We start from the raw sequence: 25,634 nt of genomic DNA, 5'->3' as shown, positions 1-25,634 counted from the left end.
GTGATGTGATCTCTTCTGCTAGTTCCTGCTAACAATCTAGCTGCTGCGTTCTGAACAAGCTGGAGACTTCTTAAGGAACTCTTAGGACACGCTGCTAACAAGGAGTTACAGTAATCCAGCCTCGACGTAACAAATGCATGGATGAGTTTTTCAGCATCACTCTTAGAAAGTATATTTCTGATCTTAGCAATATTCCGCAGGTAAAGGGCAGTTCTGCACGCCTGAGATATGTGAGCCTTAAATGATAAATCCTGGTCAAATAAAACCCCAAGGTTTCTAAATGTGGAATTGGGGGCTATACTTATGCCATCCAGGGAGACTATCTGAGCAGACAGAGCATCTCTGAGGTTTTTAGGTCCAAGTATAATGACCTCAGTTTTTTCTGGGTTCAAGAGGAGGTAATTAATTGTCATCCAGGTCTTGATGTCACTGATGCAGGCGTTCAGTTTCTCTATCTGGTCATTCTGGTCAGGTTTCATGGATAAATACAACTGCGTATCGTCGGCATAACAATGAAAATTAATGCTGTGTTTCCTGATTATGTTTCCTAGGGGTAGCATATAAAGCGTAAACAGGATCGGTCCTAAGACTGAGCCCTGTGGGACTCCATAGTTAACTCGAGTGCACTGAGAGGAATGGCCATTTACATTAACGAACTGATACCTATCGGACAAATAGGATTTAAACCACTGGAGAGCAGATCCTCTGATGCCTCAACCGGCCTGTTGTCATCCAAGTGAACAGCCACTGCTCCACAGTCAGAGGATCAGGATTGGATCAGGTTTTGTCCTGACATGAAGAAGATTACACAACTTGTGGTGAGTGTGTGTGTGTTTGTAGTGCGTGTGCGTGCGTGTGTGTATTTGCATAGGTGTGACTCTCCTCTCTGCAGTTACAGAAATCATGTGACTGCAGTTGCAGCAGTGAATACATTGCTGGGTCCTGAAGAGAATCAGCCTCAGAAATATATTAAGCCCCCCAGGTCCCAGTGGTTAAAAGAATCTGATAAACCATGCACACTGATCAATTGTGTTTCACACTGATGCTGAATCGTGCACTAACCCCAAGATCTGTGGAGATCTGCTGGGGCTCCACATATTTTCATTTCATGTTTCCTTTTGTAACATAAAGTTAATTTCCTCATAAGTTGTGTCTGAAATTATTCTAATGTTTATAGAGAGATTTCTCTACAACCCACTTTGTAAAAAGATCTGTGGCTGTTAGAATGAAGCTGCTGATCCACAGAGAGAACTGTGTCTCTGAGCTGGGGGGGTGCTTTATTACAGTGTGAGCTACAGAGGAGACTTTGGACTGCAGTCCTGCTTTATGTGAACCATCAGCATCATCAACTGACTCAGAAAAACACACTGATGTAGATGATCGTATTGGAAAATCCACTTTTTTTTCCAAAATGGCAGTTTTTCTGTTGATTTTCATCTCCATAGCAACCATTTTATCTTTTTATCGCCTGGAGATAATGAACAGATGGACGTCTGTTTCAGAAAAATCAGAAAGTTTTTTTTTTTGATTTCCTTTCCTTTAATTTTCTCCTCATATTTCAACATTTTGATTGTTCATTATTGATGAAAATCAAATATTAGTTCAGATAGAAATCTTAATGGTTGTCTTGTTCAAATTAACAGACCTTTAGTCCAGTATTATCTTGCTTTGATTGACACACCTGTCATTCAATCTTCCAGCTAGCTTGTCTCCTGCTCTCTCTCTCTCTCTCTCTCTCTGTCTCTCTCTCTCTCTCTCTGTCTCTCTCTCTCTGCAGGAGTGTTGACTTGGTCTCAGCCACAGACTGCTGACATGTTAGCTGATGTTTCAGCTGAGTCAGCTCTTCTTTCCAAGCTGATGTTTCCTGCAGAGATTCCTGCAGGAGTTACTCCTACTCCTTCTTTCCCAGAGTTCCTGCAACCAGACGGAGTCTTTGTGCTTTGGAGCTGCTTCTCTTGGATGAAGCGCTTGGTTAGCTCACTTTGATCTCTTCCATGTGGGACTTTGTCTTGAAGCGGATCAAACTCCCAAAGCAAAGGTTCTGGGATGTTTGCTTCAGCTCTGTGCTTCTGTTCTCTGGTTGCAGAGACTTGGAGCTCTCTCTCTCTCTCTCTCTCTCTCCATGCAGATCAGCAGCTTCTTTGGAGGCAGAGGCAGCTGTGTGGGAAGTCTCTGCAGGTCCAGAATCTTCTGATGGATCAGCAGCTGCTGCAGGTTCCTCTGGGTGGAAACACATTTCTGCCAAACAGAACATCTGTTTGTCTTTGTTTGGATGGAAAACGGAGGAAAAAAACTTCTTTGGAGAGAAATCTGCTTTGTTTCTTGTTGCTATGAGGTTGTTGAACAAATGTGGTCACTTTCACAGCTTCACTTCAAATGACTTCCAATAGACAGAAATTATACATTTCAGTTTATTAAAATAAGTTTGTGAAACATTTTTGATGTTTTTTCTGTAATTCTAGGTCTGATGTCTTCATCCATGATGGTTAAAAGAACAAAAACCAAACCAAATCAGTCAAGTCTGTAGTTTGAATTTGGATTAGAAATGAGAAGGGCGACACCTTCTGGCTGTATCCAGAACTGCATCTTCTGCTCAGAAAAGTGTTGAAAAACCTCAATTGTGTCTGTAAAATGTCTGCAGCTTTTTTGTCTGCAGACATGAATAAAGTCTGGATTTGATCCTGAATGAATCTTCATATTTCTTTGTCCTTCAGTCTTTCTTTCAGTCTCAAACACACTGGTTCATTTGATCCTAATGAGAACATGTGTGAGGCTCCAACATGGCTGCCTTCACTGCAGCTTCCTCTTCACAGCATGTGTTTGTGGATCAACACACAAACAACAACAGCTGCAGGTGAGGAAGTGTTGCTGTTGTTGCCTTTGCCTGCTTCCAGCCTACAGGCACAGTTTTCTGCTCCATATGAGCTGGAAAAGAAAATGAATGACACCAATTTTAGGATCCCAACTCCTGACAAAGAGAAGAAATGTGGAGTTTGTCACGTCAACATGCTCCAGCCTTCTTTCTCCAGAGGGGAGTCCAACTGTCCTTCTAGTGATGCTCTGGTAGTCTCAGTCTCCATGTGTTCTCGTCCCTCAGAAGATCAGATTTCAGAGGATGGGCTTGGAGAGAAAAGTGGAGTTGTGCTACTGCTTGTTTGGGAAACTCTGAAATCTGAAGCCAACTAGAGAATTTCTGCTCATATCTGTCTCCACCTGCTGGTGGTGACATCATGGTTTGATGGAGGAGAAGTTGTTGCTGTTTTCTGATCCTCCTGGTCAGGCTGGAAACAGCCTGGAGATGTTGTTCATCCATCACAGGGTTTGGTCCAAAGCTCCAGTGCAGCCTCTCACCTCCTCCACCTTCCTCTTTGAGGGAGGCAGCAGAAGCTCCTCCTCTTCTTCAGCTGGATGATGCTGTCCTCCACCTGCAGCTGGACCTGGATGTTCTCTCAGACCATGTGGCCTCATGGATCAGAAGGTTGAGGGTTCAAGTCCCTTCATGGTTGAAGTCAGACAGAAGAAGAGTTTGGTTTGGATCCTTTCTTGTCTTTCTGTTCTCACTGAGTCTCTTCTAGTTCCAGGTCTGGTTCAAATAGTGGAATCACCCAAAAGGATGAAAACAGTCCTCCAAGCAGACGTCAGATTGAAAAGCTCATCAAAGAACACATCCAACTAGCCAATCAGCAAAGCACTGACAAGCTGGACTTGTGCTCTCCTTCAGTGAAGAACCTCCTCCTGCTGCTCCTCCATCTTTAGCTCCTCCTCCTCACCATCACTGTGACTGTTGACGTCTTCCAACTCCTCCAGAAAGCTGTTTTCTGATGAAGCTCTAACATCTCCTCCCTGTTGCTGCTTTCAGTCCAAACTCACTCTGTTCATGTCAATTCACTCCAGAGAAAATCCTTTTTCTGGGAAGAATTTGCTCCAAGTTTTCCTCCAACTAAGAATCTGCAAACCCAGATGAGAACTCCCAGCAGGAAAAGAATTCATCTGCAGGAAACTAGAAAAAGGCCTTTTTGTGGGAGGAAACCATTCCAGATCTTTACAAACACCACAAATCCCAACTTTTCCTCCACTTAGCCTGAGTTTGGCTTCCAGGAAGCGGTGTGTGTTCAAGCTCCGCCCCCATCTCATGAAGATGCTAAACTAGCTCTGTGGAAACTTGAACTTGTTGAATGGGAAACTTCCTGAAATCTTCTTCATCTGTTGACTTGTTCTTTCTTCATCTGAATGAGCTCAGTCCTCTCCCAAATCCAACTCCATCTATCTTCAGTGCTTTGGACTGAGTTGGAGCAGAACTAGAGCTTTCTCCAGATGTCCTAGTACTTTTAGATCAGTGTCTTCCAATATTTGGAGCCCAGCTTCACTTCTTTCCCTGACAAAAATCCCAAAAGGCCTACCAGCCACCAAATAGTCAGAAAGCAGAGAAACTTGGTGGTCTGCATTGATGAGAAACCAGTCCCTCCAGGATGACACATGGCTTTTTGGAATCATTTCACACACAAACAAACGGGAAGTTGTGCTTGTTGTTCTGAGAAAAGGCAATCAAATGTGTGATAATGGTCAATGTAAATGTTTAGATAAAGGCTGTAGGGGATTCAGGGATTGTGGAGCGGTTGTTGTTTCCTTCTGGGTTAAAGTGCAGTTTTGTGTAACCTCCCAAAGAGGAGAAACCCAAAAAAGAAAGGAAAAGCAAAGAGACAGGTGGAAGCCATCATGAGATTCCTTTCAAACAGGAAGTTCTTTGTCATTTCATGCACTAGTTTCATTTAGCTCTAGTTGTTGAACATTCTAGAAACTCCTAAAAACCTTTTCTGTCCACTTTGAAACCATCTGGGGCTGACTTGGCCTTGCTCGCTGGGATACGGCCAACATCCAGAAATCTACCAACAGACATTTTTAGCTCTAGTTGTTGAACATTCTATGTTTGGAAGAGGCAGGCTCTTCTAAAAGAAACTAGCAGGAGCCCCAGCGCTGGTCTGTGCTTGGATTTGGTTTAGACTTGTTCAGAGTCAAATGCATGTTTTAAGGGGAGGAGGATTATTTGGTTGTTGCTGTTTTTGTTCCTATTCTTCCAATCCACTATATGTCCCGTGTTGAATTCTACTATTAAAATGTGGGAAACAAATGTTTATCAAATCCAAATCAATCCAAAAGCCTGGAGACTGGATGGCCGTGGTCCTCCCTTTGACCTGGACACTGGTTGCCATGGCGACCTGCACACTCACCAAGCTGGAACTTAGAAGAAGAAAAAGAGACCAAAATGATTGATAAAGCAGGTTTTCCAGGGAAATCCCACAAAGTGCTTTCCAAGCTAGAACTAAGAATACCCAGCATGCATTTGGAAAAACTCCTTAGCTTCTGGTGGAAAATGATGAGTCATTGGAAAAGCATTCTCTGAATGCTCAGAAAACTTCCTCTAAGGTTGTGGTTGTTTGGAGAAGTCCTCCTCTTCAAAGAAGTTCTCCTGACCATCTTCAATAAACATGAGCTAATTCTTGATGCAGGTTTGAAAACACAGATGGAAAACAGCATCAATCCAAATATTAGTCAATGTTTCCTTGAATGGAACAATTTCAGGATTTGTTGTCATAAAGTTGTGAGAAACTGTCTTGTAAAGTGTGTGGTGACGGTCCACTGTGGAAAATGACTGTTTGTGGAACATTGAGATGTGCTCAGTGATTTGGCTTTAGGACACTTTGGTTTCATTTCAAACGTTGGTTTCTCCTAAATCTACAAACTCTCTCCACAAACTGTCTCCTAACTCTCAGGGATTCCTGCTGCTGGCAAAACTCACGGCTCAAGGAACCACTTCATGAATCAGTCACGCTTTGGAATGAACTTTATTGAACAACATGTCATGGTCTGGAAGAAGCCCCAGTTCCAGCTGACAGAAGTCTGCTTCTGATCCATCAGATCTACCTAGCAACAGAAGCAAAGCTTCACGTGTTGCAGCAACAGTTTCCATGTTTGGGAGGATCTTCTGAAGAACAGCTCAGTTCCAGATCACATCATGATGTTTGATGTTTTCTTCATTCCAGGAAATCATCTGTGTCTCCTTTGATCTGTGCTGAGTCAGCACTTTGACTTCTTTTCAACTTTAGATCCATCATTTACAATCAAGGATTTATTGATAAATATGATTTATTGACAGAAAATAAAGACTAAATGTATTTCTCATCCAGCAGTGATTGTGGTGTGTGTAAGTCTTTTATTTTGAAATTCTTCAAGGATGATCATCTCGGCCTGTCATTTTAGACACATTCTCAACTGTTTCTCTCCCTGAGCTAGTCAGAGTAGTTGATACAATGAAGTCATCCTCTTGCTCTCTTGATGTGCTGTCTACATCTCTACTCAAAGATGTCTTCCAGTCCATCGGTCCCTGTGTCCCGTCAATAATTAACTCGTCCTTGCTGTCAGGTCAAGTCCCTGAGCACTTTAAGAATGCTGTCGTCCTTTCTCTCCTTAAAAAGCCCAGACTTGACTCCTCCCTCTTGAGCAGTTACAGACCTATTTCTAATCTCCCATTCATGTCCAAAATTTCAGAAAAGGTTGTTGTTAACCAACTGACAACTGCTCTGGACAGTCATGGCATTTTTGAGCAGTTTCAGTTTCTAGAGCTCTCTCCACTGAAACAGCCCTTCTCAGAGTCACTAATGACATCCTGATGCAGAGAGATGCAGGAAAATGCTCTGTGCTACTGCTACTGGACTTGACCACAGCCTTTGACACTGTTGACCGTTATGTCCTCCTGGACAGACTTTTAAACCGCAGGAGGTTTTTTGTGTGTTTTATCCCTTGACTCCCCTGTCGGGTCACTTGTACGTTCTTCTTTTTCTCATCTTAAAAACATTGCAAAACTGAGTCAATTGTGTTGCGTTCCGAGTTGGAGATGCTCATCCACCTTTTTATTACATTTCGTCTTGACTATTGCAAATCCGTCTTCACATGTTTAAGAAAAAAAATCACTAGAACGGCTCCAGGTTTTCCAGAACGCTGCTGCAAGGCTTTTAACTAAATCATCTAAGTTTTCACACGTCACCCCGTTGTTAATCCAGCTACACTGACTCCCTGGACAGAGAGCAGCCCCCCGCCGTTCCGGGAGGGCCCAATGCAGGGCCCCGCCCCAGAAGAGTGCCAACAACCCCAGACGCGCACCTCATCACCACCCAGGAGTTCTGGGCATTTCCCCGCCCCAACCCCTGGTATAAGCCAAAACCCCCCACGGGAGACCCGCTCCGCGCTCCATGCAGCCACCCACCCGGCCCACGGTTGGTCCAGGAAGGAGCGAGGCAGAGGCCAGCCGCCCCCACCCAGGAGGAGGGCACACAGGAGAAGAGAGGGTCCACAGGAAGTGTTGTAAACATGGTCCGACCAGGCTCGCCCACAGTTGGAAATTTGGCGAGGGCCGGCACTCAGGGGCAAGGATCAGAACCCACACCACAGGACACGCGACACCCCCCCGCCTCAGATGTGATGTGATCCCCGGTACTGTTATATTAAACTTTTGCAAATATTGTGTGGTTTAACTATTTCACTTGTTGAAAATTAGGGATGGCCCGTTTGACACGACGCTTCACCTTCATGAAACAGAGTGTTTCGGCACAATGTTTCGGGGCGTGTGTCAACTAGCACAGATCACGTGGTTGATGATGTATGACGCGCCAAATGCTTCGTTTGGTCGAACCACGGTTCAGATGTCACTTGTGTTTGAACAGTTGGGCGTGCTATTCAATAGAAATGCAAAATGAATCCTGAGCGTTTCCTGACCAGTTCTACTGTTTCGCTTGTATTAGAATCAGCATCAGTTCACTGCACTTTAACATGTTTCCTATTAAAAACTTTCTGTGGCTCAGGATCATTTCAACTCGGTTTTTCCTAATAAAACACCACATCATGAACGTTGTGTATCAAAAAGAAAAAAAACACTGGAATGAATCTCTGATGTCAAGCTGTTTTTATGTGAATGGAGACAGCTCAGTGGAATAGTCAGTGGCATATACATCCAGAGGTTCTAGGTTGGAGTCTGGCACTATACATGTTCTTTTTGCGTTTTTTTTTTCTTCATGTGATATGTATTTTGCTGTGTCAAGCACTTCTCACAGAAAGCGTCACATGTTGTGTTGTTTTGCTTTTTTTTTTAAATCATGAAGGAAAAAGATTTTTCCGTTTTGCAGCTTTTTCCTTTACGTGTTCAAGTAGTCGAGGAGAAAATGACAATAAGTCGAACCGGTAAAGATTAGAACTTTATTCCCTGATACAATAGTTCTAAGACAGTAGCAAGAGAAAAACACAGAAGTACAGCTGAGAACAGGGCCCCCGCAGAGAAGAGAAAAAGCACCGGGGACTTCCTACGGAGAAGTCTTTATAGCGGCTCTGAGTTCCTCCTCCTGTGGGCAGACGTAACCCCTTTGCTGGTGGCTGTCCAATTCCTTTCCGTCCTCACCGTGGCCTCTTGCTTGCTTCTGCTTTGCTTCTGGAAATGTCCTCACACCTGCATGATGTACATCTGAGTTCTGTCTGCAGACGAGGGGCCCTACTTCCTGTTCTGAACATGCTGCGCTGTGGCTTCCCGTCTCTCTGCACAGCACAGCCTGCATATGCCTTCTGCTCTAACACTTCTGTAGCAGCGGGGTGAAAAGTCCAGATAGCAATATGAGAATGTGTTAGGTCTACAACTAAGCCAACACTTAGTAACTATTTTTGAGCTTGAAGAAAGGACACAGACTCACTTATCTCTTTTCTCGAGGAGAGCAGACAGGAACATACTCAAGCCATTCCACGTGTGCTCTGAGTTTTCAAAAGTCTGCCTCCTCACTTTTATTTAAAATCACAGCGTTACCTAACATACAGCATACAAGGAGGTGGTTGTAAACATACACACATACACACACACACACACACAGCCCCCAATGGTCATAAAACAGAGAGACATCCGTTCCCAGGAGATTGCTACTCCCCCCAGGGGATTAGGGTCTTTTTTGCAGATCAAGGGTCATCAGTTAGCTCCTGTGGCTTCAGGGCAAGGATCAAAAGGTCAAAGGTGAATTCCTAGTTCAATGCAGAGAAAACATTCTTCCCGCTTTCTCAGGGCTGTTTCTCGCAGACAAGTATACACTTTTTACAGTTAAAAAAGTTCAGAGTAAATATAGGATAACTTATGGATACATTTATTCTAACAGAATGCATGTATAATTAAACATTAATTTGTTAAATGTAGTAAAAGATTAGAAACAGAATGCATACATCTTTTTCTTCAGTCATCATTAACAACATTTTTTTGTTTTACGTTTTTTTATCATCATTTCCACATTGAAGTGTTCCAAGGAGCTTTGTTGAAGCATGTCGATATACATCTAGTCCACCACCAGATGCCGCTGTTCTGTGTGGTTTCGAAGCCCTGAATGGGTAGTTCATTTTTCTGGCAAAATTACATGAACCCCTATGAGGCTTCTATTCCCATCCCTATTGAAAATTGTTCCCACAAATATCAGAATATAAATGAAATTGAAATAAACATACCAATGGGGTCGCTGAAGTCATCCAAGCATTGAAATGTTTGTTGTTCAGCTCACCATGACTGCCAGACAAAACCCCCACCTGCACACTGTCACCTAGTTAAATACCTCTTCCCATCTACCTACCTGATAGATTAGGATTCACATTTTCCTTATACTGCCCCCTGCAGCTATGGAGTTGATCCTACCTGGAACAATCCTCCAAATCAATGTTCAGAGGCAAAAATAAAGAAAATAGAAGACAAAAAGCCAGGATAGATTACACATAGATTAAAATGTATTGATCATATATTTCTTTGCTGTAGATATTTGTGGCTTAGAGAAGATGAAAACCTAAAAAAAGCTGTTCAGGAAAGTCAGGATAAGACAAGACAAGACTTTATTGATCCCTGGAGGGAAATTCAGTTGTTACAGCAGCCAAACAAGAAATATAGCAGTCAGAAAAACAAATAGTCAGTAAAAATTAAAACAGCAATAAAAAGTGGAAGTAAAAGTACACGTCATAACTAAATAAGTAAATCCAGCAGCAGTTTCAGCAGTCCTAAACTGTCATTCTATAGTCTAACTGCTGTTGGGACAAAGGACCTCCTGTAGCGAATCATTTATCAAAACAACCAAAGTTTTTTTTTTTAATGTAGACAATTTCATTTCTACAGATCAATTCTCACTTGTGCCTCCCTCTAATGAAGTTACTGCATCAATATGGTATGGAGGCCATCAGCCTGTGGCTCTGTGTACATGAAATGAAAGCTCAGGTTGCTATGGAGTTCATTAGAACATTGGGGTTTCACCCCAGAAGTTTTGAGCCTTAAAAACTTATTTTAAAATATTTAATTTTTCTGAGATGCAGAACTTTCCCTCCTGTAAAATAAAGTATTCTGCTGATTCCGATTATGGTACAGAGGTTGAGAGATCGACCTCTTATCAGAAAAGTTTAGAATTTAGAGTTTACACTAAATCCTTACATTGTCAAGAAAAAGTCTTACAAGTTCTCATATGTGTTTTGAGATAAGATAAATCACTAAAACTTTTTTTACATTCTTTACAAGAAAAAGGTTTTTCTCCTGTGTGAGTTCTCATGTGTTTTTTTAGACCAGATGAACAACTAAAACTTTTTTTACATTCTTTACAAGAAAAAGGCTTTTCTCCTGTGTGAGTTCTCATATGTGTTTTGAGATTAGATATTTGACTAAAACATTTTTTACATTCTTTACAAGAAAAAGGTTTTTCTCCTGTGTGAGTTCTCATGTGTGATTGGAGAAAAGATATACGACTAAAACTTTTCTTACATTCTTTACACGAAAAAGGTTTTTCTCCTGTATGAATTCTCATGTGTGTTTTGAGACTAGAACTGCGACTAAAGCTTTTATTACATTCTTTACACGAAAAAGGCTTTTCTCCTGTGTGAGTTCTCATGTGTCTTTGGAGATGAGATATTTGACTGAAACTTTTTTTACATTCTTTACAAGAAAAAGGCCTTTCTCCTGTGTGAGTTCTCATGTGTGATTTGAGAGTAGATACATCACTAAAACTTTTCTTACATTCTTTACAAGAAAAAGGCTTTTCTCCTGTGTGAATTCTCATGTGTGTTTTGAGACTAGATCTGCGACTAAAACTTTTCTCACATTCTTTACAAGAAAATCTCTTACCTTCTGCATGGATTCTTGCGTGAATTCTGAACAGAGATTTGTTACCAAAGCTTTTACCACATTCTTTACAGATATAACATCTTTCATCAGACCCAGTTTCCATGTAGTCAGACGGGTTAGTAATTATTCTTGAGTTTTTACCAGACCTGATTGGAGATTGTTTGTATTTCTTACCAAGATTAGTCTTTTTAAGATTTTTTCTAACATCTGTGTCACACTGACTTTCTGAAATGTGAGAGCTGTCCACACTTTGGACATGACTTCTGTGTCTTCTCTTCCTCTGATCTCTGTTCTGGTCTGTCTCTCCATCTGTATTTGATGTTGATTCTGTCTCTCCATCTGTAGTTGATGTTGATTCTGTCTCTTCATCTGTAGTTGATGTTGATTCTGTCTCTTCATCTGTAGTTGATGTTGATTCTTCATGTTGGTTTCCTTCTTCATCCTGACTATCAGTTACATTAAAGCTCTGCTGATTGTTTAGATCTGCTTCACTGTTCTCATCTTCCTCATAAGTAGGAATCTCCATCAAGGTATCAGTCTCCTGCTTCAGATCAAGCTGATCTTCATCCTGACTGATGCAGAGTTCCCCTGGTTCCTCTTTAATCTGTGGAGGTTCTGGTTCTTCCTGTTCCACTCTGAAGTTCCTCTGCTGGATGCAGAGATCTTCCTCTTCAGTCATCCAACACTGGGGGAGAACTGCAGAAACACAAGAACAGGTCCTTTTAAATACTATGGTGACTTTATTTATTCTTAATTATCAATACAAATGATTGCAGTATCATTCAGTATATGCACATTAAAAAACTTTTAATTAAAAAAAAGTTTTTTGTTTTCTTTAGCACAACAGTATCAAACTGTGCTGAAAAAGGCCCCCTACACCTCCCCCATATGAGGAGAGCTTTTTCGGTCAATAACTTGTAGTCTGAACCAGTTATAGAAAGAAAATAATATTTTATTTGTTTTTAGGGAAATTAATTTGCAGATAAATAATTCATAAATGGTACAAACAGGTCTTTAATGTCATTTAACTGTATACTCAAATTAAATCATACTGAAATAAATAGATTTATTAGAAAGGGGACAGAGGGATTGAAAGAAAATGTACTTTTAACCTGATTCTGTCTCCAATTATTTTTATATGAAATTACAAAAAGGAAAAAAGTCTGAAAACAATTGGAATGTTTTAGATTCTTGCCATTATTGACAGTAAAGATCCAGGCATCTATAGTAAATGTTTGACACAGTCTCTGAGGCTTATTTCAGCCCAACACCAGCTGTGTAATGTTAGGAATATGCTGCTAATAAAGTTACATTCACATGTCTGTTATTGTCTTTTTTTATGTAGAAATCATCTCCAGGACCGAGGTTTGGGGTCCCATCAATTGGGGTCAGAAACTTGCCTGTGGTGGTGTTGGTGGGTGTGTTTATGTGTGAGTGTTAGCCTGGAGGTGCTGCTGGCAGCTCAGACGGTAAAAATGTGTCAAAATGGACTAGCTTGAAGATTTAATGTGAGAACTTGTAAAATAGAATGTGGCAAACCAAAAGTCTATTATATTTTATCACATTTTAATAGAGAAAAGACTCATAATAAAGATGCTCAATAGCTCTGAAGATACTGAAGCTATTTTCACCAAACTTTCTGTACTGACTAATCATGACCCTGTTGTCCAACTACAACAAAGATAACTGTATGTCAATTAATTACTTTTTGTAAATATGGTTCATGATTGGTCCAAAATGCTTAATAGCTCTAAAAGATACTAAAGCCAACAATTTAATGTTCTGATATAATCTTTTTTGTCAATAACAACAACAAATCTAATCACCATTTTGAGCCAGACAACAGTGATTAGTCAGGTGGTCTGAGTCACGTTTTTAGAAGAACCAGTTGCCAATCATGATAATCTAGTTCAAAGTCTAAGCCCACATCACTGAAAGCTGCTCGGAAGAAGCTGTCAATCAAACGTTCGAGGTGGGGCCAGCGGGCACCACGCCTTTCACTGAGGCATCTGATTGGTCAGTTTATAGCTTGAATAACTGGCACTAAAGAAAAAATGTTATGAAAAAAACTAAGATTACCCACAAGATATTAAGAAAAGAATTTCACAGCAAGAATGGTAATTCTGTCTATTTAGAATGACTGAGTAACAGCTGCCTATTTATCTATAGAGGTCTATTGGAGTTTGGCGACAGCAGCTACTTCCTATTTGGAAGTGGGGGGGGGGGGGGCGACTCTAATCTCCAGTGATGATATAGTCTATGCTTTTTAGCATAGACTTTTGGACAGCTCCTCGTAGTTTGACTACTAACAATAAACATTGTTGGGGGTAATGAATTACATAGTAACAAGTTACTTTAATTTAGTTACTTTTGTCAGTAATGGAGTAACGTAATGAATTACTACGGAGCCCGTGATCTGCCATGGGTTAAAAAAAAGGGGGTTCTGGCTGCCGCTGCCGCTGTGGCAGGGGTCTTGGGGTGGGGATGGCTGGGCACTCTCCCTCCTTCTTTTCACATTCCACCATCCATTTAGAAGAACATAAAGACTCACCTGAGCACAGGTGTTAGCTCACCTTTGCACTAATAGTTTGCATGATTGAATGAATGAAATATTTCACACTAGTTGGTTTAAAGGCATAAGTATGCGTGTGTGAACAATATCTGTATTGTGTGCATGTTTTGTGTACATGTTGACATGTGGACATCTTTACAGTTAACAGGTGTGTTTATAACATCTGAATGTGTGTGTGGACAGGCTCCGCCCTTTGAGATTTGTATTACACTTGAGCCTTACCGTAATGATAAACATCCAGTTAAGTTGTGGCATTAGGCTGCTTCATGGTTCTACCCCCCCCCTCCTATTATCACCCTCCTACCCCCTCTCTCTAACATCCCTCTCTCTTCTTCCCTCCTTTCCTTTTCCGTCCGGTCCAACACCAAAGATTTTCAAACATGATGGAATCTAATAAAGTATGGCCTGAATTACAAAAGGGGTTTATTCAGACATACCTCTGGTTTGTCTGAAGATTCATAACCCCTGTTGTTAAAGTAAAATCTGTCCAACACAAGAGGCCTTCAGCTCTCATCTGTTTGCCCAGCTGTTGGACAGGACAAGTAAAAAAAAAAAAAAAAGGTTTTCGTTTCCACTAAATAATTAATTAATTCCAACAAAATAATAATCTGATATACAGTCAGGTCTGTAAATATTGGGACAGTAGCAATTCCAACATTTATGGTTCTATAAACCACCACAATGAATTAGACCGTCAGCTTTAATTTGAGGGTATTTACTTCCAGATCAGGTAAGCGGTGTGTGAATTACAACAGTTTGCATATGTGCCTCCCACTAGTTAAGAAACCAAAAGTAATGTAAGTAAGTCTCAACTGTTCCATGGCCAGGTGTGTGTTATTCCCTCCTTATAACAATTACAACATTCTTAAGAAGAAGAAATGCACCGGGAGCTCAGCAACGGCAAACGACCTGGGAGATTACAGAAAAAAACTGAGGTGGATGAAGGAATAATTCTGTCCCTGTTGAAGAAAACTCCCTAAATGGAGGGTTTACCACAAGATGTAAAACCTTAGTGAGCCTCAAAAACAGGAAGGCCAGACCAGAGTTTGCCAAACAACATCTAAAACAGTCTTCACAGTTCTGAAACAACATCCTATGGACAGATGAGACCAAGATAAAAAATAAAATAAAAAAAACACCAAATCCCCCGGCGGCCGCATCGGAAATAAATAAAATTACAATGCATTATTCTTTATTAACAAATAACAGTAACAACTAACAACAACCTATCTAGCTTGTGAACTAACTACTAACTATAGGTGTTGTAGATTGACTGTGTGTGTGAGCACAGAGCGTCTTGTGTGTTATTGGTGCGTGTTGATTCTTCTGCTCTGTAGCTGCACGCGAGTGTCACCTGTACTCTTTGGTACAGACATCTTCTCAGAATATTATATATTTCCCAGTAATAAACAGACTGCAGACACTGTCCCCTTTCCGGTAGCCATGAAGCCTGACACCCATGAATAACACGGGGCAGGAGGCTCCGCCTTTGTTTATACAGACATGTTAACTTTGCGCTGCACATAATAGTTGCACGTTTAACGCCTCCTGACTAAACAAAGGGCACCAATTTGAGTGTGCACACCGACGCGAAAAAACGCCACGCGTCAAAGCGTCACTTTTAAAAAAACGCCTCGGGTTCGTTTTTTTGGTTTGACGTGCTGCGTCAAAAACTATACAACCAATGAGAATGGCGCTTTTGCACACGTGTCTGGAGCTTCTGAAGTTACAGTAAAACACAACTTGGGGGCGCTCAAACACAACACTGCCTTTCTGAGCACACATACCAGCAAAGAAGATAGACGCCAAGTAGCGGCTACACTGCCGCAAAGAAATAATGACGGACATTCTAAAATATCCCCGAAAACGCTCATGATACATTTTCAGCTCTTGTACCAGTCGATAAAACCATGTTCTTCTCTTCTCGTAACTATGGGATGTACCCAAAATCTGCGTCTTTTCTGGCGTCTTTCATCATTCAACAGAACAATAATTTCTTCATCATTGGAACTGGAGCTGGAGCTACTGGTGCTTGAAATATTCATGTTTTCTTTGTATGATTCTGACAAGCGCGTAAATACTGGCTCTCTTCTCCTGAGTGAAAAGCGACCACCTTGTGTCCAGGAGTATTTCTGTTTTACATTAAGCGCCATCTAATGTCAGGGAATGAAATTGCATGTTGGCTCGGCTCATCGTCAGCGAAAATCGCCTGGGTGTGAACACAAAAGACGTGGCGAAAAACGCTGGCGAATAATGCCTGGCGAAAAACACCTGGCGAATATTCGTCCCGGTGTGTACGGTTGTTTAGAATGAGGATGTGTGCTTCTGAAAGCGTGCGCCTCTGTGTGTAAAGGGAGCCACGTGCAGCAGAGGCAGTGAGAGCGCGGAGACGAGAGAGAGTGACAGGCACGGTGGGAGAGGAGGAGAGTCTGGAGTCTGGAAGAAAGAAGGAAAGTCTGAACACAGGACTAGCAGAAAAAGTAAATTATCAGCAAAGATGAATGTGTTTAATGTGTTTATTATAGTTCCAATCACACACTATACTGAAAATGTAAAAAAAAAAAGTGCGGTGATGCGGTTATCGTCACAGCCCTATACCAGAGTCATGGAAAGAGAAGAGTATAAGAAGGAAAGGAACTGCTCATGATCCTAAACATCCCATGTCATCAGTGAAGCATGGTGGTGGTAATGTCATGGTGTGGGCATGTATGGCTGCTATTGGACCTGGTTCTCTTGTATTTATTGATGATGTGACTCCTGACAAAAGCAGTACGATGAATTCTGTTTCGGACAATATTATCTATGGTAGCTTTTGTGTAGCATAATTAAAAATAAAAGACAAAACCAGAAATGCTTTTTCATTTTCAAAATGAAGCTGCATTTGTTAACTCGAAATTAAAAAAGAAAAAGCAATCCACCAAACCGCTTTTTAATTTTCTTCTTCAACACTGCTTATTCTGTCACTTAATTAAAATGATAAAGAAAATAGTATTTGACATTTCATTTTCAAAAAGTTATCTGGTAAATGTGTAGCAATATTCAGTTACAGTAGATATATCTAATTTGACAATTAAAATGGATTAACAGAAATGCTTTATTTTGATAATGTAACTGCATCATATGACTCATATATTAAAAAAAAAATTCAAAATGCTTTTTCCTTTTCTACTTAAAAACCACTTATTCTGTGTCATTATTAAAATAAAAGTGCAAAGAGGGGATTGCCTTTTCATTTTCACATCCACCCTGCGAATAGTGTTGCATAACACAATTCCAGTTAGCATTTCCACGGGGAGGCGGGGCAATGACATCAGTGCCTGTTGATCCAACCAGCAAAAGCCAAAAGTTTAGCATGGTGAAATCTGTTAGCGTTGTTCAAGGGGCTGTAGCTGTCCTGGAACAGCAAAATCAGCGTAAAGTACAGGTAAGATCTTAAGCCCGAGTCAGAACCCGACCCGGCCCGAAATTCAGGACATGTTGATTGGTCAAGATGCTTTATGGGAAATGTGTGATGCACGATGGGATACATAGCCTCAGCATTTCCTGAATAATATAATTCCTGTTTGACCCTAAAGTACAACACCCCATACTGGCCTTCATGACCAGCAAAAGAGATTCAAGGCTGGACGAAAATAGCTTGTTTGCTTAGTTCTGGAATGAAATGGAAATACTTGAATCCATTTTCTTGACTGCAAGACACGTCAATGAACCGAAAACACCGGAGTCCAATCTTAATCATTTCATTAATTAGATGCAAAATGACTGACATGACCAAAAAAACAGCTGTGCAGTCATAAACATGTGCAACAGATCTGCTTTGTGCTTTTCCCACTCATGCACTCGCGTTTCATCCACAGATGAGCCCACATCTCGGCGCCTGTCATCTCACCGGCAACAGTTTCAAAACACAGGATCTATATTATTATTATTTTCAAATGAAGCTGTATTTGTTTACTCAAAATTAAAAAGAAAAAGCAATCCGCCAAACCGCTTTTTTATTTTCTTCCTCAACACCGCATATTCTGTCACTTAATTAAAATGATAAAGAAAATAGTATTTGACATTTCATTTTCAAAAAATTGTTTAGTAAATGTGTAGCGAATTTCGGTTAGATTTATCTAATTTGACAATTAAAGTGGATTAACATAAATGTTTTTTTCATTTTAAAAATGTAACTGCATCATATGACTCACAAATAAAGTAAAAAAAACACTTAATGTCTGTTAGTGTTGTTCATGGGGTTGTAGCTGTCCTGTAACAGCAAAATCAACGGGAAGCTGCAGGAGACAATCTTCTAAATGTGCTTTTATTACTGTTATGATTATTATTAAGGGCCTGCTCACTCATGATTTTTTTAATCTGTATGGCCAGTGCTTTTTTCTTGGCTGCAAGGACCTGAAAAAAGGGTTAGCATTAGGCTAATACGTGTTAAAAACATTAGCCGTGGAAAGAGTGTTCCTATTGATTTTATGTTTTAAATAGGAGACTCTAGACTTGATGTCTGCTTCTTGTCTTTCAGGGCTCCAGACTGCGACAAAATGGTTGCATTTGCGACCAAAATTTGAGAGTGTGCGACTAAATTTTACATTCAGTGTGCTACCAGTAAATTTGCCTCCCCCACCCTCCGTATATTTTAAACATTAAACGTGGAAGGGGCACGTCAATGATCAGTGAAATAATCAATGAGATGCGAGCGCACACGCTAACACACACTCATGAGACGCGAGCACACACTGGCGTCTCATTGAGTGATGCCTGTCTGTGAGGCGGCCAATGCGTGTGAGAAGTAGGCCTGGGCGATAAATCGATTAAATGAATTAATGTTTACCATGACTCCTGCTGCTTCATGATCATCTCTGTGCAGAAGACGGGGTTTCTTAATTTAATTAAAACCTTAGACCCCAGATATGAGCTGTATTGTTAATCCTTAAAATGGTGCTACTGTCAAGGTGAATGTTTGTCTCCTCTTAGTCTACACTACAAAGTGGGACTGAAAACACAGCTGGGACCTCAAGTAAGGAAGTAACCTTTTTATTGTGGACAAGTGAAAACAAGTGTAGAATAAAAAATTAGACAAAAACAAGACAAAATTATTTAAACAAGTCCAAAAAGGGAGTGAGAAGAAGAAAAATCTTATGCTTAACTTTGATTCCAAGAGTGTGTTCATTTATTTATTATTTATCCCAGAAATGGGGGTTACATTTGTCTTGCATTTGATTAGGGGGGGGGGGGGGGGGGGGGGGGGGGGGGGGAATCGAATAAAAAATAAATAAAATCTGAGATTTTATTTTTAGGCCATATCGCCCAGCCCTTGTGAGAAGAATAGGGAAAGCCTTGATATAATCGACCATGCATAAACATCTGTGGGAAGGAAACGGAGACAAATATCATCATAACCTGATATGTGCGTCTGAGCTATGAGCAAGCAAACTATTGATTCGTTCTTCCGACCTGCGGCTGGTGTACCAGGGCCAGAGTGTACAGCAGGGGTCTCAAACTCGCGGCCCGCGGTCTATTTGCGACCTCCAAGATGATATTTTGCGGCCCCCGCCTTAATATGAAAGTTTAATGTTACTGCATTCTGCCAGTTAGTATGAATGACACGTTTTCTTTGTCTTGCGCGTAGCTGACAAACCAACCATTTGGGATTTGGAGGGATTTGAATCTTTTCTGTCTGCAGATCCATGAGCAGGACCCTGTCTTTGGGTTTAAGCTTGAAATGTAGTTTTGGAAATAGAATCTGTCTGAATGTCTGGAATTGCAGACATGGAGACATCAAAGAGGTTTAGATGGATTTTGGGTTTGACAGAGAAATCTGCTGAAAAGAACTGAACTACAAACTTAGAACCACAGACGACAAAACAGATTGGACTTTTTTATCTGCTAACAATTTTCTCTTTGATCTGTTAAGGTTTCCTGTTTGTCGTTAGCTGGAGGGACTAACTAAGATATCTGATTTGAAGAATGTTGTGGGCTGCACTGACCAACAATGCCTTCTGTCTTTTCTACTGGAAGGGACAGAAGAGACTCTTCCAGGACACGCTGTTGATGGACTGCATGTTTGGAGAGCTTGAAGCTCAAGATAGAACCGTTGTTGAAGTGAACATACCGATAGTGTGGAGATGAAGATCAGAGTCACACTGACCTGCTGACATGAGAGAGCTGTCCACACTTTGGACATGACTTCTGTCCCTCCTCTTCCTCTGATTTCTGTTCTGTGGGGCTGTCTCTTCATCTCTAGTTGATGTTGGTTCTTCATGTTGGTTTCCTTCTTCATCCTGACTATCAGTTACATTAAAGCTCTGCTGATTGTTTAGATCTGCTTCACTGTTCTCATCTTCCTCATAAGTAGGAATCTCCATCAAGGTATCAGTCTCCTGCTTCAGATCAATCTGCTCTTCATCCTGACTGATGCAGAGTTCCCCTGGTTCCTCTTTAATCTGTGGAGGTTCTGGTTCCTCCTGTTCCTCTTTAATCTGTGGAAGTTCTGGTTCCTCCTGTTCCTCTTGAATCTGTGGAGGTTCTGGTTCCTCCTGTTCCTCTTTAATCTGTGGAAGTTCTGGTTCCTCCTGTTCCTCTTGAATCTGTGGAGGTTCTGGTTCCTCCTGTTCCTCTTTAATCTGTGGAGGTTCTGGTTCCTCCTGTTCCTCTTTAATCTGTGGAGGTTCTGGTTCCTCCTGTTCCTCTTTAATCTTTGGAGGTTCTGGTTCCTCCTGTTCCACCCTGAAGTTCCTCTGCTGGTTGCAGAGATCTTCCTCTTCAGTCATCCAATGCTGGGGGAGGCCTGCAGGAACACACACACAACAAGGAGCCTTTTATACGTTTCCAGGACCTTTGGGTTTCATCAAACATCAATAAACTTTGTGATCATTGGAGAAAATGTCTAAGGAGTCTGGAGGACCACAAGAGACTCATTGAAATAATACATATAGACGCCATTAAATAATTAAATAAATGTGACATTAATTCTTTAAAATTTGAAATAAATAGCAAATATATCATTAAAAGTGTCAATATTTAATTTAAATTAAATGTTAAATGATTTACACAGGTCACATTTAAAGTTCTTCTATTATTCTGTATTAGGGGTGTCACGATTTCGACTTTAAATCGAAATCGATCGAAATTAAGTCACAGTCTTGAACTTCGAATAAAAAAATGGAATTGTCGATGCTGCCACGCCCCCATGCTGCATCTGGTTACTTGCCAAGCGGAAAAAAAACATGTGTTGAAGTGCTGCGAGTCTAATTGTTAATAAAGTTTTTAAAAAAAGAAGTGCTGCAAGTCAACCTTCTTTAACAGCCACTCAAAAGATAGCATGGAGACCCATCGACAGAACTCGAATCCCCTCGTCTTTCACGGAAGTCGCTGGTGTGGAGGTATTTTGGATTTCCATTGAGTTATGTTGACAACGTTGATTAAAAAATAATACTATATCAGTAAAATAGACATAACACTGTTTCAGGAATTTTCATAGAAAAATTTCATCAAGTATCAAAAGTTAAAAATATGTGCAAAATTATGTTACATTAGGAAAAATCATGAATCAACTTATCAAATTATCAAATGAAGTAATATCAATAAAAGTCAATCAATTTAACCATTTTCATTAATTGATTAATTATTGTTTTATTATTTTTTGTATTTTTATTTATTTATTTATTCTTTTTTTTTTTACATATTTTTATGATAAAGTAATGCTGTGAAGTAAAATAAAAGGGTCCATAATCTGTCGATTGTCCAAGGTTGGCATTTCTTCTTCTGCTGAATAACAGCTGTTCTTCTGGGTTTCAACAGATTTTATAGTTCTCTTCCATGTTATGTCTGCAGACATTAGATTCAGGTCCATATCCTTCTTCAGCTGATATCAGCGGCGCCGAGTTGTGGTCAACTTGTCTGCAGTTCAGAACTCTCCGCTGAGTAATCAGGTCACTTCAGACTTTTGGAGAAAGTGATGAATCCAGGCGTCATATTTCTTGAATTTATTTGGCTCTTTGGTTTATTACTCCATGTTGTTTCAGACGACCGAAATAAGACACTTCTCAAAGTCCTTCATGGTGTTCACAACCAGAACCTTGGACCGGTCCGGTGGGCCGAGTGGTTTGACGTAAATCCTGCAGCCTTTAACCCAAGCCACGCCCCCTCCACTGACAGCCAAACCGAGGGATTTGTTTTTTTGTTTGTTTGTTTATATATTGTTGTTAATCTTATGAAACAGCTGCTCTTCATTTATCTTGTTTTTGTTTCTTGTTTTTTCTTTGTATAGTTTAAGGGGAATTATGTGTGGCTAAAGTAAATGTGATGAAGGACATTATTGACTTATAATGTTGAAGGAAATAGGAAATATTTCCTGAGAATAATTTTCTTTAATTTTTTCTGAGTAGAGTGCCTAATTAGGTGGGAGTGGCAAAAGAGGTATATGAGAAGGTGCCTCACTCTCATCATAGCAGAGGGACTGAGAGTTTGAGAGAGAGAACTGGGTAAAATGAGCCATTCAAATTCAAACACAATGGAAGGTGATTTGTTCTGAAATCAGATGAATTTCTGTTGCCTTTGCCTTCATCCCTGCTTTATTTTTTTTAGTTTATCATCCGCCATGATTGTTTTGGTCACGTGGTGCGCACGCTCCGCAACAGCGAACAGTGTTCACTCTGTCAGTAGTATGGACAGCAGGATATTTAATGAATGCATTGTAGATGAAACTGTATCCACTAAGCTTTAAGCTGAATGTCAAAGAATCAAAGGCAACTCCAAATACCTGAATCTCAGACTCAAATGCAGTATAATGTCAAAGTACTTCATTTAGTTTTTCTTTACAACACTGTAAGCAGTAAGTATTTCTAGTTAGCTGAATGATCTCAGTAATTTAATTTTATTTAATTTTTTCAATAATTTAATTTAATTAAGTAACTAAAGTAACTAAAAAGTAAATGTAACTTTGCAACAGTAACAAAAAGCAGAACCTCAAGGCAGTCAGAGCAGAAAAGGAAATAAAACTTCTTAACTATTGATTAGGAACAAATGTGAAATAGCAGTGATTAGAAGCAGCATGAAAACTTCTTAACTAGTGTTACCTACTACACTGCAGTGCTCTTCAAAAAATCTGAAACAGACTAGAGCAGATTATAGTTTGATATGCTCTATTTTTAGTCATTGAAAAGTATATAAATAAATGCTAGATGTCACCAAATTGAACCATATTTTGAAAAAGTTCCAGGGGGGCATGTCCCCGGACCCTCCTAAAGTTGCAAGCACCTGTGGTGTATTTTTATGGAGAGCAAAATATTATATGTTATTTAAGGTTTAACTCGATTTCTTCTGGGTTGATATTCCTTTCTGTTTTTATTAATTTTCAGTTCAGTTTAAAGTCTAGCTTTAGTGTTTTCAGTAAATGTTTCTTGTTCGGCCCAAAACCCAAAGCGTGTTTTGGATTTAGGCCGCCTGTGTATGATGAGGATCGCTGGTTTATCCGTCTCCTTTCTCCTGGGGAGCAGGTGGCAGGTCTCCATGGTATTGAGATCCAGGGAAATCCCTTTAGATGTGAGAAATGAATGTATTTGCTGTTCCAGAGATTCTCCACCGCTCTAAGTTTAAGAGGGACTGTCAGCGCTATTAGCATTAGCAGTGCTAGCTCCAGCTGCATTTAGCTTCGCTCCAGGTTTGATGGGTACTCCAGTGAGAATGACATTATTCATCCTTACTTGTTGTTCCACATCATCCAGTCTTTTCTCCAGAATGTCGACCCGGTTTTCTCGTTGCTTGTTTTTAACCTGAAATCTTTGAAATTCTTTCATTAGCTCTAAGAGCTGAGTTTTTACTGTTGGTGTTGCACAAAATTAGGAAAATGCCAAATATTTTTGAAGTAATCCCAGAGATGAGTTCTATGGTTAAGTTTTTAATGTTTTATAAGAGCTAAAAGTGATCATACCTCAGGGCTCGACATAGCCGTTTGTCTGCTGGCCCGGTCCTGTTTTTCGAGCAGTACAGACCACAAGATTTTATTTTTCAAAAAGTACTGGCCCTGTGGGCCAGTGCAAATTTCTGGGCTATGTCAACCCCTGTATCTCCAGGCTTTGTTATGCGGCATGTTCATATTTGTATAATTATGACAATGTATTTTTATGGAGAGCAAAATATTATATGTTATTTAAGGTTTAACTTAAATTCTTCTGGATTGATATTCCTTTCTGTTTTTAATCATTTTCAGTTCAGTTTTTTTTATTAAGGGTTACCTGTTAATGTAGATAAAAATGTTTGCTATTTAAAATTTTTGTGCTATTTAATTTAACCGTGTGAAAGTACAGGCAGAATGTAATGACATTTTTTAACAAAATCCCATGTTCTGATTCCACCATGGTTTTTAAAAAGTTATGTATCAAAGCAAAAATACACCCACAAAGTAATTATTTATGCAACAACACAATGCCATTATTCCCAGTTACTTCAGATCTAACTGATTACTTTTAATTAGGGCTGCAGCTATCGATTCTTTTCGTAATCGATTAATCCAGCACTTAATCGATCGATTAATCGAGTAATCGGATAAAACGATTTGTGTGTGTTTTTGAACAACCAAAACAAACAAACAAACAAACAAACTAACTAACTAACTAACTAACTAACTAACTAACTAACTAACTAACTAACTAACTAACTAACTAACTATCTATATACCCAGGCTGTGTCCCACCAAGGTGGGGTAGCCTAGACAGGGCACACAATTTTAACTCCCTCCTTCTCTTCCCCAAACCCTCCTCCTTCAGTGTGTGTGTGTGTGTGTGTGACTCGTCTAGGCCTGGTCTAAGCCACACCACACTGCACCAGGGTCAGCTGCACAGTCCAGTGTGGGCACCTCCACAGCAGGGCCTCAGCCAACGCTGGTTTCCTCTTGCCGCTTCATCCAAAGACCAGACCTCTACCACACCTATCCATTCATTCATACACAAACTCTCTCCACCCATCCCTGTCCTGAGCAGCCTCTCTCCCCTGCCCCACAGTCATCCCTCTTCCATTTAGCGCTCTTTTTACACCCTCTGTCCATCCCATTCGCGGTCTTCCTCTCAATCTCACTCCACTCACATCAGATTCATAAACTTTTTTCACCAGACGCTCCCTTTCCATTCTTTCAACATGTCCAAACCATCCCAGTGCCTTTTGCTCTGCTCTTTCAGCCAACTCTTGCATCACACCAGTTCTCTCTCTGATTTCATCATTTCTCACACAATCCATACGCGTCACACCACACATACTCCTCAAACATCTCATCTCAACTACATTCAGCTTCCTCTTTTCCGCCACTTTTCAGACTCCATGTTTCAGCCCCATCCTCACACCACCATTCACTTCCCTTTCTTAGACCACCCCCAACACGTCTCACACCACACACTTCCTCTGCACATCCAACCACTGCACTCTTGAACTGTTGCCATTCTTCCTCCACTCCAACAACCATTTGCTCCTTCACCATATTCCACTTGCCACCTAATTCCTTCTGATACTCACACATTTTCTCTGTGTTCTTCAAAACACTCACTCGCAGAACTTCTCTTGCATCCCCACTCTTTCTCGATGACCATGGCATACCCACACGCAACCTTCCTTCCACCAAATAGTGATCAGACATACCTCCACTCTCTCCCCTCCTCACACTTACATCCAGCAATCTACTACATGCAACCTTTGAAACCACCACATAATCCATCAGTGCTTTGTCAATCACTCTTCCACCACTCTGCCTCACCCACGTATACTTATGGATCCCTTTCTTTCTGAACCATGTATTCCCAATCACCATCTCTCTTTCAGTGCACATTCCTATTAGTCTCTCACCATTATCATTCTTTCCAGGAACACCATGCCCGCCCACAACACCCTCAATTTTCTCATCACCCACTC

At 40.6% G+C, this 25,634-nt stretch overlaps 1 protein-coding gene and 1 long non-coding RNA gene across 3 annotated transcripts in view; one reads left to right on the top strand and one right to left on the bottom strand.

The window, feature by feature from the left end:
* LOC144989040 (NLR family CARD domain-containing protein 3-like) overlaps window positions 1–25,634 on the bottom strand; it is a 228,514-nt gene that overhangs the window by 33,067 nt on the left and 169,813 nt on the right. The window lies entirely within an intron of this gene.
* LOC144989694 (uncharacterized) lies at window positions 3,399–4,601 on the top strand. The gene is made up of 2 exons (XR_013653911.1): window positions 3,399–4,018; window positions 4,542–4,601. It is a non-coding gene; the product is annotated as an uncharacterized LOC144989694 (long non-coding RNA).

This window comes from Oryzias latipes, chromosome 2, assembly GCF_053564925.1.
Source record: "Oryzias latipes strain Hd-rR chromosome 2, Olatipes_Hd-rR_3.1".
Taxonomy (NCBI): Eukaryota; Metazoa; Chordata; class Actinopteri; order Beloniformes; family Adrianichthyidae; genus Oryzias; species Oryzias latipes.
This window is presented reverse-complemented; position numbering and strand designations above follow the sequence as displayed.